This window comes from Hemicordylus capensis, chromosome 3, assembly GCF_027244095.1.
Source record: "Hemicordylus capensis ecotype Gifberg chromosome 3, rHemCap1.1.pri, whole genome shotgun sequence".
Classification (NCBI taxonomy): Eukaryota; Metazoa; Chordata; class Lepidosauria; order Squamata; family Cordylidae; genus Hemicordylus; species Hemicordylus capensis.
In genome coordinates, this window is record NC_069659.1 from 318,178,859 (window position 1) to 318,187,554 (window position 8,696).

Below are 8,696 nucleotides of genomic sequence, written 5' to 3' on the forward strand. Positions count from 1 at the left end.
TTTCAGTATGGGAGGTCTTGTGCCTAGTTTCTGAATATTTCAGCAGTATAGCGTGTGGTGAAGTGGCAACTAAGAATTTTGGAAAGGGCACTGCATCATTTCAATATACATTTGCCTTGGACTTGACACAGACTGCTGGAAAAGCAAAGCAAAGGCTGAGTTTACGAATTATACTGGTTTACCAGCCATGTGCTGCCAACACCATCTGACAGAAGCTGTGGTCTAGGAACATTCGCCCTGTGGGGGCCAACAGCAGAGTGCTCCACTCAATCTCCATCCAGCAATATGCACCTGGCACTGCATGTGGGGTCATGCTGCTTCCTGCGCGGAGTTGCCTTTGTGTGCAGATTTGGGATTTTACCTTGTTATGTTCGTCTGTGACACAAAATGTTGCATGACGCTTACTCCCAAGATACTGGAATGATTAAGAAAAATGTTCTGCACAAAAAAGGTGCTGGCATTTGACAACTAAACGGGGTATTTAGCTAGCTGGGAGCTGGCAAACTCCATCCCTACATGAACATCAGGAGTGACATCCGGCATTAACCGGCGCAAAACAAACAAACAAAGAAGCTGACATATTGCTACTGGCAAAGTAGCAGGGAGAGGAGGCTGGATCATTAAAGGGGGGGGGGGGGAGATCATTAAACCATTCAAAGCCCCACCACATTTAATGGACTTTTATACAGCCGCCTCCTTCCTGTACACTGCTGTTTCTTCTGACAACTTTGAGGAAAACGCTGTACTTTGTGGAGGGAAAGGCAGTTGAAGTGGTTTTATTATATATGGTAACACTTTGTGGTCTATAACGCACACGTTGTTTTTTTTTGAGTTCATTTCAAAGTGCTATGAGAACTATTTTGACAAGTGACTAAGAAGAAGGAAGACTGATTGTTGAAAAGGTTTTCAGAAGACTCTTTCAACAAAATAACTCAACATCAACTAAGTATTTCACAGTAATAATTCCAGTCTGATCCCCAGTCATTGATTTCACCTCGCCAGTTTGGTAATACTTTCCTTGTCACTATTGCTGGTTTATTTACAGTTTATTCATACCATAGGTGAATAAGAAATAGAAACGGCTTGTTTCATGCCCAGTGAATTTGCAACATGGACAGGACAAGGACTGAGAAAGGATCAGCAATGAGGATGGGAACTGTTAGAGATGCAGCTCCTGATGGCATTGACTTTTAGCACCAGCAACCCTATTGAAAAGTAGGGGCATTAGAAGTAGAGGTAGCCAGTAAGAGCATTGCCCCTCTGACGATGCTTTCTCTACTCTTCCCCCTTTGTTAGACTTTGTTTCATTCTCTAACCTAAGAGAGAGACTTCCTTCTTTTCTCCTTCCCCCGCTTCCTATATGTAGCTAGCAATGATGCATGATAGGTCTTAATCCACCCTGATGGATTTTTTAAATAAACTACTTTACAGGTGGACCTCACTGTATGTAATTCCGCTATTTGCAGTTTTGTGTATCCATCAATTGTTACCCTAAATAAATAAATAAATAAATAACCACCTCTTTATCCGTGGGTACAAAAGGGTCAAAACCCACGTATCCAAGGTTTTGGAATGGCCAGAAATGACCTCAGAGGTCATTTCTGGCTGCCATTTTATGACGAAGAGTCATTTTGTGGCTCATTTGAAAAAAAATAGCACCCCCCCATAATTTTTCATGGAAAAACAGGGATTTAGGGACTGCAGAAAGCATCATAGGACTGTGTCACAAGGCACTTTATTTCACCCTTTTAAATGTGTGCCACTTTCCCCATGATTTTTGAGCTTCCGGACACTTAACCCTCCCAGTCCCATTGACTTAATCTGTGGTTTCTGTGTGGTTTCAGTATCCACAGTAGTAGCAGAGAATTGAAATCCCGCGGATTCCAAGGTCCACCTGTATTTAGAACTTGAACTCCATGTTTCCAGACAATATTAATTAGCAGTGCTCCCTTACCTGTGCACTTCTGCTGTAGCTGGGGCAGATAAAGAAATCTCCCCTTCTAAGCTTTCTAACAGGGGCTAGGAAGGTTAAATGGCAGCAGATGGCAAAAATGCAGTTGCACTTATAATGGTTCAGGTTTGCAGAAGAAGTATTGTTTAGGAGGGATTTCAAAGAGGAGGGGAATGGGGATTGTTAACAGGTAGTGACATATTGTTCATTGTTCATACATATGTTATAACAAGTGGGGGCCCACATCACTATTACATAGTAGAGGTGAAGCATGAGAAAGGAAAAGCTTCCTTTTTCCTGAAACCTGCCTGTGTAGGGAGGGGAATTCTTAACCTCATGATACGTCTCCCCAGGATATAAATTGTTTAGGTTTTGAACAGGGACCCCGAGTTGTTGTCACTACTACTACTACTACTACTACTACTACTTATATGCCACTTTCCTATAAAGGTTCTCAAAAGTTCTTTAATAGAAAAACAAAAATATATAAAGATGGTTCCCTGTCCCAAAAGGACTCAAAGTCCTAAAGCAACGTAAGGTAGACACCCGCAGTACTGAAGGATGCTGTACTGGGGCTGAATAGGGCCAGTTGCTCTCCCCTTGCTAAATATAAGAGAATCACCACTTTAAAAGGTGCTGTTTGCTCAGTAAGTAGGGGTTCTTTTCTAGATTAATTATCAAATTAAACAACTTCTAATTTTGGGGAGGAAGAAGCTGAGTCAGGATGTGGCAAGTAAATGAAGTTCACTGTTCATTGACTATTGACTGATTGATTGAATTTATATACTGCCTAGAATAAAAATCTCTAGGTACTGTACAGAATTAAAACATAAAATATAACACATTTAAAATTCATAAAAATATAAAAATCATAGATAAAACACATTAAAAACACATTAAAATATAAAAATTGAATCTCAGTTGAAGGCCTGGGAAAACAGGTATGTCTTCAGGGTCCTCCTAAAAGCAAACAGAGAAGGAGATGCTCTTATTTCAGCAGCGGGTGTGTTGCCCTGGGACAGCCACAGAAAAGGCCCAGTTCCGAGTTGCAACCAAATGAGTTTGCGGACCCATAACCTGACCTCTCCAGATGATCTTACTAGGCAACAGGGTCATGGCAGAGAAGGCACTCTCTTAAGTACCCTGGACCTAAGCTGTTAAGGGCTTTATAGGTAATAACCAGCACTTTGTATTTCATTCGGAAACCTATCGGCAGCCAGTGCACTTCTTTTAGAATTGATGTTATATGGTCCCTTTGGGTAAACTCAGAGACCAATCTGACCACCGTATTCTGTACCAATTGTAGTTTCCAGACTATGTACAAAGGCAGCTCCACGTAGAGTGCATTACAGTAGTCAAGCCTACAGGTGACCAGCATATGTACCACTGTTTTAAGGTCACTAGTCTCCAGAAATGGACGTATCTTGCATATCAGCCGAAGCTGATAAAAAGCACTCCTGGCCACAGCCTCAACCTGAGAAACCAGGGAGAGTTTGGGATCCAGGAGTCCTCCTAGACTCCAAACCTGATCTTTTAGGAGGAGTGTAACTCTATCCAGAACAGGAATATCTAAACCATCTCTTGGATCCCGACCCCCTACAGACAGTACCTCCATCTTGTTTGGATTCAACCCTATCCACCCCCAGCACAGGGTGGCCCTATCCACCCCCAGCACAGTACTTCCAGTGACTGTTGCTGGTGTGTGTCTTATGTTTCTTTTTAGAATGTGAGCCCTTTGGGGACAGGGAGCCATCTTATTTGTTTGTTATCTCTCTTTGTAAACCACCCTGAGCCATTTTTGGAAGGGCGGTATAGAAATCGAATTAATAACAACAACAACAACCACCTCAGCCTGTTATCCCTCATCCAGCCCAATATCTCCTCCAGGCAGGCACTTAGTGAGTTCATGCCATTTCCTGATGAAGTTGGTTTAGAGCAATAGATCCAGGTGTTATCAGCATATTGATTGCATCCCATACCAACTTCCTGATGATGTCTCCCAGCGGTTTCATGTAGATGTTAAAAAGCATTGGAGACAGTATGGAGCCTTGTGGGACCTCACACTTCAGCTCTCGCTTTTCAGAGCAATAGTCTCCAAGTGACACCATCTGGAATCTGCCAGAGAGGTAGGAATGGAACCTCTGTAAAACAGTGCCACCCAATCCCACCTCCTTCAAGCGACCCAGCAGGATACCATGGTCAATAGTATCAAAAGCCGCAGAGAGAGCCAAAAGGATCAGCAGAGTCATACTCCCTCTATCGATCACCAATTGGAGATTATCCATCAGGCTGCCCAAGGCAGTATCAATCCCATAGCCCACGCAAAAGCCAGTCTGGAAAGGATCTAAATAATCTGTGTCATCCAAAACTGCCTGGAGCTGAGAAACAACCATTCGCTCAATCACCTTGCCCAACCAAGGAAGATTAGAGACAGGCCTGTAATTAGCTAACTCTGAGGGATCCAAAGCAGGTTTCTTCAAATAAGATCTAATAATAGTCTCCTTAAGACAAGGAGACATCCTTCCCTCCCTCAGTGAAGCATTAAACTGAAGGTCTCTTCTCTAATTATTTTAAATTTTGTACTCACACTGCCTAGAGATGTATATGTCAGGTGATAAAAAAAATATGAGAAATAAATAAATAAATAAATCCATGAATGTTTATTAGTATGTTGTTCCATTGAAATTGATGGATTTTACTGTCAAGCTCAAGAACAACTGTGTTGTTCATGGCAACTGACTTGGCAGTCTTTAGAGTAATTCACATATTTCTTTCCTGTTATGGTACAATTCTATCTATCCCCCCAGACTGGATTCTTATGTAAATGTGTTGTGTGACTCAAATGGGGTACATAACTTTTCAAAACCATGGTTTGTAAATGGAAATTCTCACTTCAGAGAAAATCCATTATTGAAATGATGGGAATATTCTTTCTTTTGGTACCTCTCCAACAATCTATTTGAATGAGAACCAAATTATAATCATACTGGTTGTCTTATTTTTAGTCTCTTTCCTCTACATAATGATGGGAATTAATTGTCCTATGTTATTTATTTATTTATTTATTTAGAATATTTCTACCCTGCCTTTTGGACATCCAAAGCAAAATATGTTTTTAAAGTATCCCAGATACCTGTCTCAAGAGCTGAGAAGTGACTCATTTAACCACTGCAAGAAGCCTAGAAAGGTAAGGAACCTTCGCTCATCTCCCAGGGATTTCCCAGGTCCTTTCACACTCTGTGATTCTATGATTCTTAGGCACTGGTTGGCCTCCAGCCTCTTCTGATTGTCTGGGTTTCCTCTGCAAACTTCCTAGGTCGTATCAAATTTAGGCCTGAGCATTCTGACATGACCAATTGTTAGGAAGTCCAAACAGCCTGCACTATACCTGAGAAGAGTAAAGTGTGCTGTCAAGTCGGTGTTGACTCCTGGTGACCACAGAGCCCTGTGGTTGTCTTTGGTAGAATACAGGAGGCTTTACCATTGCCATCTCCCACACAGTATGAGGTGATGCCTTTCAACATCTTCCTATATTGCTGCTGCCTGATATAGGTGTTTCTCATAGTCTGGGAAACATACCAGCGGGGATTTGAACTGGCAACCTCTGGCTTGCTAGTCAAGTCATTTCCCTGCTGTGCCATTAGGTGGCTGAGTAAGAAAGTGGAATTCCAAGCTAGGGGTGATAAGGTAAGAGACTAAAAATTAGACACCCACTATCATTATGTCTTTGTATGAATCTACAGTGCACACATTTGAAATACTGTATACAGTTCTATTTGCCCCATCTCAAAGGACACAGCAGAGCTGGAAAAGGTGCCACAAAGGACACTTGAAATGATTGAGGGGTTGAACACCTCCTCTCTGAGGAAACACTAAAGCACTTGGCCCTTGTTAGTTTTAGAAAAGAGATGCCAGGTGTTGGGCACATTATGAAGTTTTATAAAATTATATATGGTGAGGAGAAAGTCCTTCTCCCATATAACTTGACTGGCAATATATTCAGGACAGACAAAAGAAAGAACTTTCCCCAACCAATGCATAATATCTGGAATTTACTTCATAAGATGTGGTGATCAACTTAAATGGCTTTAACAGGGGATTGAACAAATTCATGGAGATTTTTCAATGGTGATTGGTGACAATGTTTAGATGTAACTTTCATGGTCTGAGGTTATAAGCTTCTGAATATCAACTTCATTAAGAGTACAGCAGAGAGGCCTAATACCTTCATGCCCTTCTTGGCTTTCCATAGGCTTCTCATTGGACATTGTGGGAAATAGGATACTGGGTTGTAGATCTTTCGTCTGATCCAAAGGGCTCTTTTTATGTTCCTGTGAAAGACACTTCTTCTGTCTTCCACTCTTGTCTTCTCTTATGTACTTTTCACCCTCTGTTTCAGTTTAGTTTTTTAGAATTTTTGCCCCAGTTCTAATCTAAACTGGTGCTAACAATAAATGTATAGTTCTGATCCAGTTCATAGACCTTAGCCCATATACATATCGGTTTTGGGTTGTTAATCTGCTCCCCAAAACCTTCTGTTTCATGGTAAAGAAATAGTTCTATTTAAAATAGATAACATTGTCCTTGTGCAGAAGCCTGTTATGTTTGATTCTTGTTTTGCTTTTTCAACTCCTGTGGGAATAAGACTAAATTGGGTTACTTCCATGTGCAGCTCCATGGAGAAATAATAATTTATCAGAGGGGTGCTCTACAGATACATTTTCCAATTGCTTTTAGTTTCTATACTTCCTTTGCATTGCCAAGAATGAGTCACTCTTTGCTTTCAAAGCATAAATCAGTAGGAGTAAACCGATGACCATATGGATGATTTATGAAATCCAGACTACACGAGTAGCCATTATTATCTAGTTTTGGACAAAGTGCTTCACTTCATAGCTGCTACTGAAGAAAGGAAAGTCTGCAAAACCTGGAGGAGGTAGACATGAGATTCCTCATGGGAGCTGATGGTGATTATGTCCTTGGCATGTTTTTTTGAGATTGCCATCATCTACTGAGTGCTCTCCATGAAAGGACCCAGTCTTCATGGCTGTTAAACAGTATAAGAGACTTGCTTTTGAAATATTTTGAACCCATATGACAATTGTCAATGGCCAGAAGAACTAAGACAGGGTCTATACTACTTATAATCCGTCTGCAACTAGGTGGGAGAGCAGAACTGCCTCCCAGAAGCTCCAGACCCAATACTAGACCATGGTTAAGCACTACATGGACAAGCCCAAGGGAGCTGTGGAGCTCATGGGCTCCCCTTCTCCTCTCTTGTGTGCACTTTCACTTTGAGAACTATGGTGTCCCATTATGTATGAACTCAGGGAACTGTGAGTTGTTTACTAACTAAAATTAGAACAAGTCACGATATCAAACCAAGATCATACCTGATATCCTGGATTGTTCTAACTCTAGTTAACAAACCACAGTTTACATTCATTCGCCATCAGGATGGGGAACTGGAAAAATGACCAGCTCACGTCTGGAAATACAGTGGCAGGGTGAAGTGAGGGAGAGCAAAGAAGCCGAGGTGGAGTGAGATTTCTGACCTCCTGCCCCAACTGGATGGGCAACCACTGCCCTTCCCCCACCCCTTTAAAAGACTGGAGCAGTGTTCCTTGTATTTCAGACCATGTGTGAGTATTCCTTGGGAGCATCTATATTTTGGTGATGTTACCATTTCTATGTGTTGAACAATTAAATAAGAACATATGCTAGTTAGTTATCTGATATGCATTAATCCTTTTGATCCACCTTCCCCCCGCCAGGTGGTGCTGGGTCTGTCGCCTTCATCATACCATAGCTAATACTGGTGAAGTTATCCTTGAAAACCTGACTATCTTATTGTTAAACCAATTTGGTTTTGTTTAGTTGTATGTCACTTGTAAGTAGAAAAAAAAACCAATCTGTAAGCTTTGTGAAGGAATAAATATTAAGTCTTTGAAACTCATTCTGCTTTTTATTTTGCTTCCCCCCCCCCCAGAAATCCTTTGAAATCCTCCCTCTCTTTCTCCCTCCTGTTGAAATAGGCTTCTGCTCTTCCTGCTTCTCTCTCCTTTTCTAGGCAAGATTTTAACAGATTTGGGGGCTGATATTGCTTCCAGTCTGCTGTCGTCCACCCCTTTTCTATTCCCAGTAGGCCTCATATTTTCAAGCCTCTTGTCACTTGGCCAGTAGAACACTGGACTTGGTAATGTGCAGCCATGAAGCCTTTTAAAATTGCAATTTACACACATTAAGACATTATTATAAAAACATTTCTAAAACAACAACACTGTATGTTGTTCTTACATTTTCCTTGCTAATTTCAAGGCTTAAACAATAGATTTCTTAGTTTAGGGGGAAATCCAAGTAGCAAATGAGAGTAATACTTTGTGACATTTTGGCTGATACCAACGAAGATAATGACCAGCTTTCCATTTCTGCAGAACGGAAAGGTGCAAAATACTTTGTGGTATTTTAGTTGGTCCTAATAAAGAGGCTACCCTACTTTGGCTGTTGGAATTTTCATCCCTGATGAACCAACATGACCACTTACAACTCTTGTTATTTTAAGGAGGCACATTATCATGGACCCGAAGACAAGAAGGGCCGTATCCAAGCAGCAGCAGAAGAAAAAGAGCACACAGGGCAAAATAATGGACCAGAGTGATTCCACACCTTGGTAGAGTTCACCTTTTTTTTCCTGCTGACAGCCAGATCCCATACATTTTCTTTACTTCCAAATATGTAAGCTGTG

The 8,696-nt window shown here is 41.3% G+C and overlaps 1 long non-coding RNA gene across 1 annotated transcript in view; it reads left to right on the top strand.

Annotated features, from left to right (window-relative positions):
* LOC128351797 (uncharacterized) overlaps nucleotides 1-7,874 on the top strand; it is a 31,532-nt gene extending 23,658 nt beyond the window's left edge. The window contains exons 2-3 of the long non-coding RNA XR_008320045.1: nucleotides 5,022-5,138; nucleotides 7,726-7,874. This is a non-coding gene — a long non-coding RNA (uncharacterized LOC128351797). The remainder of the gene's footprint in view (nucleotides 1-5,021; nucleotides 5,139-7,725) is intronic.
* Nucleotides 7,875-8,696: the final 822 nt, after the last annotated feature.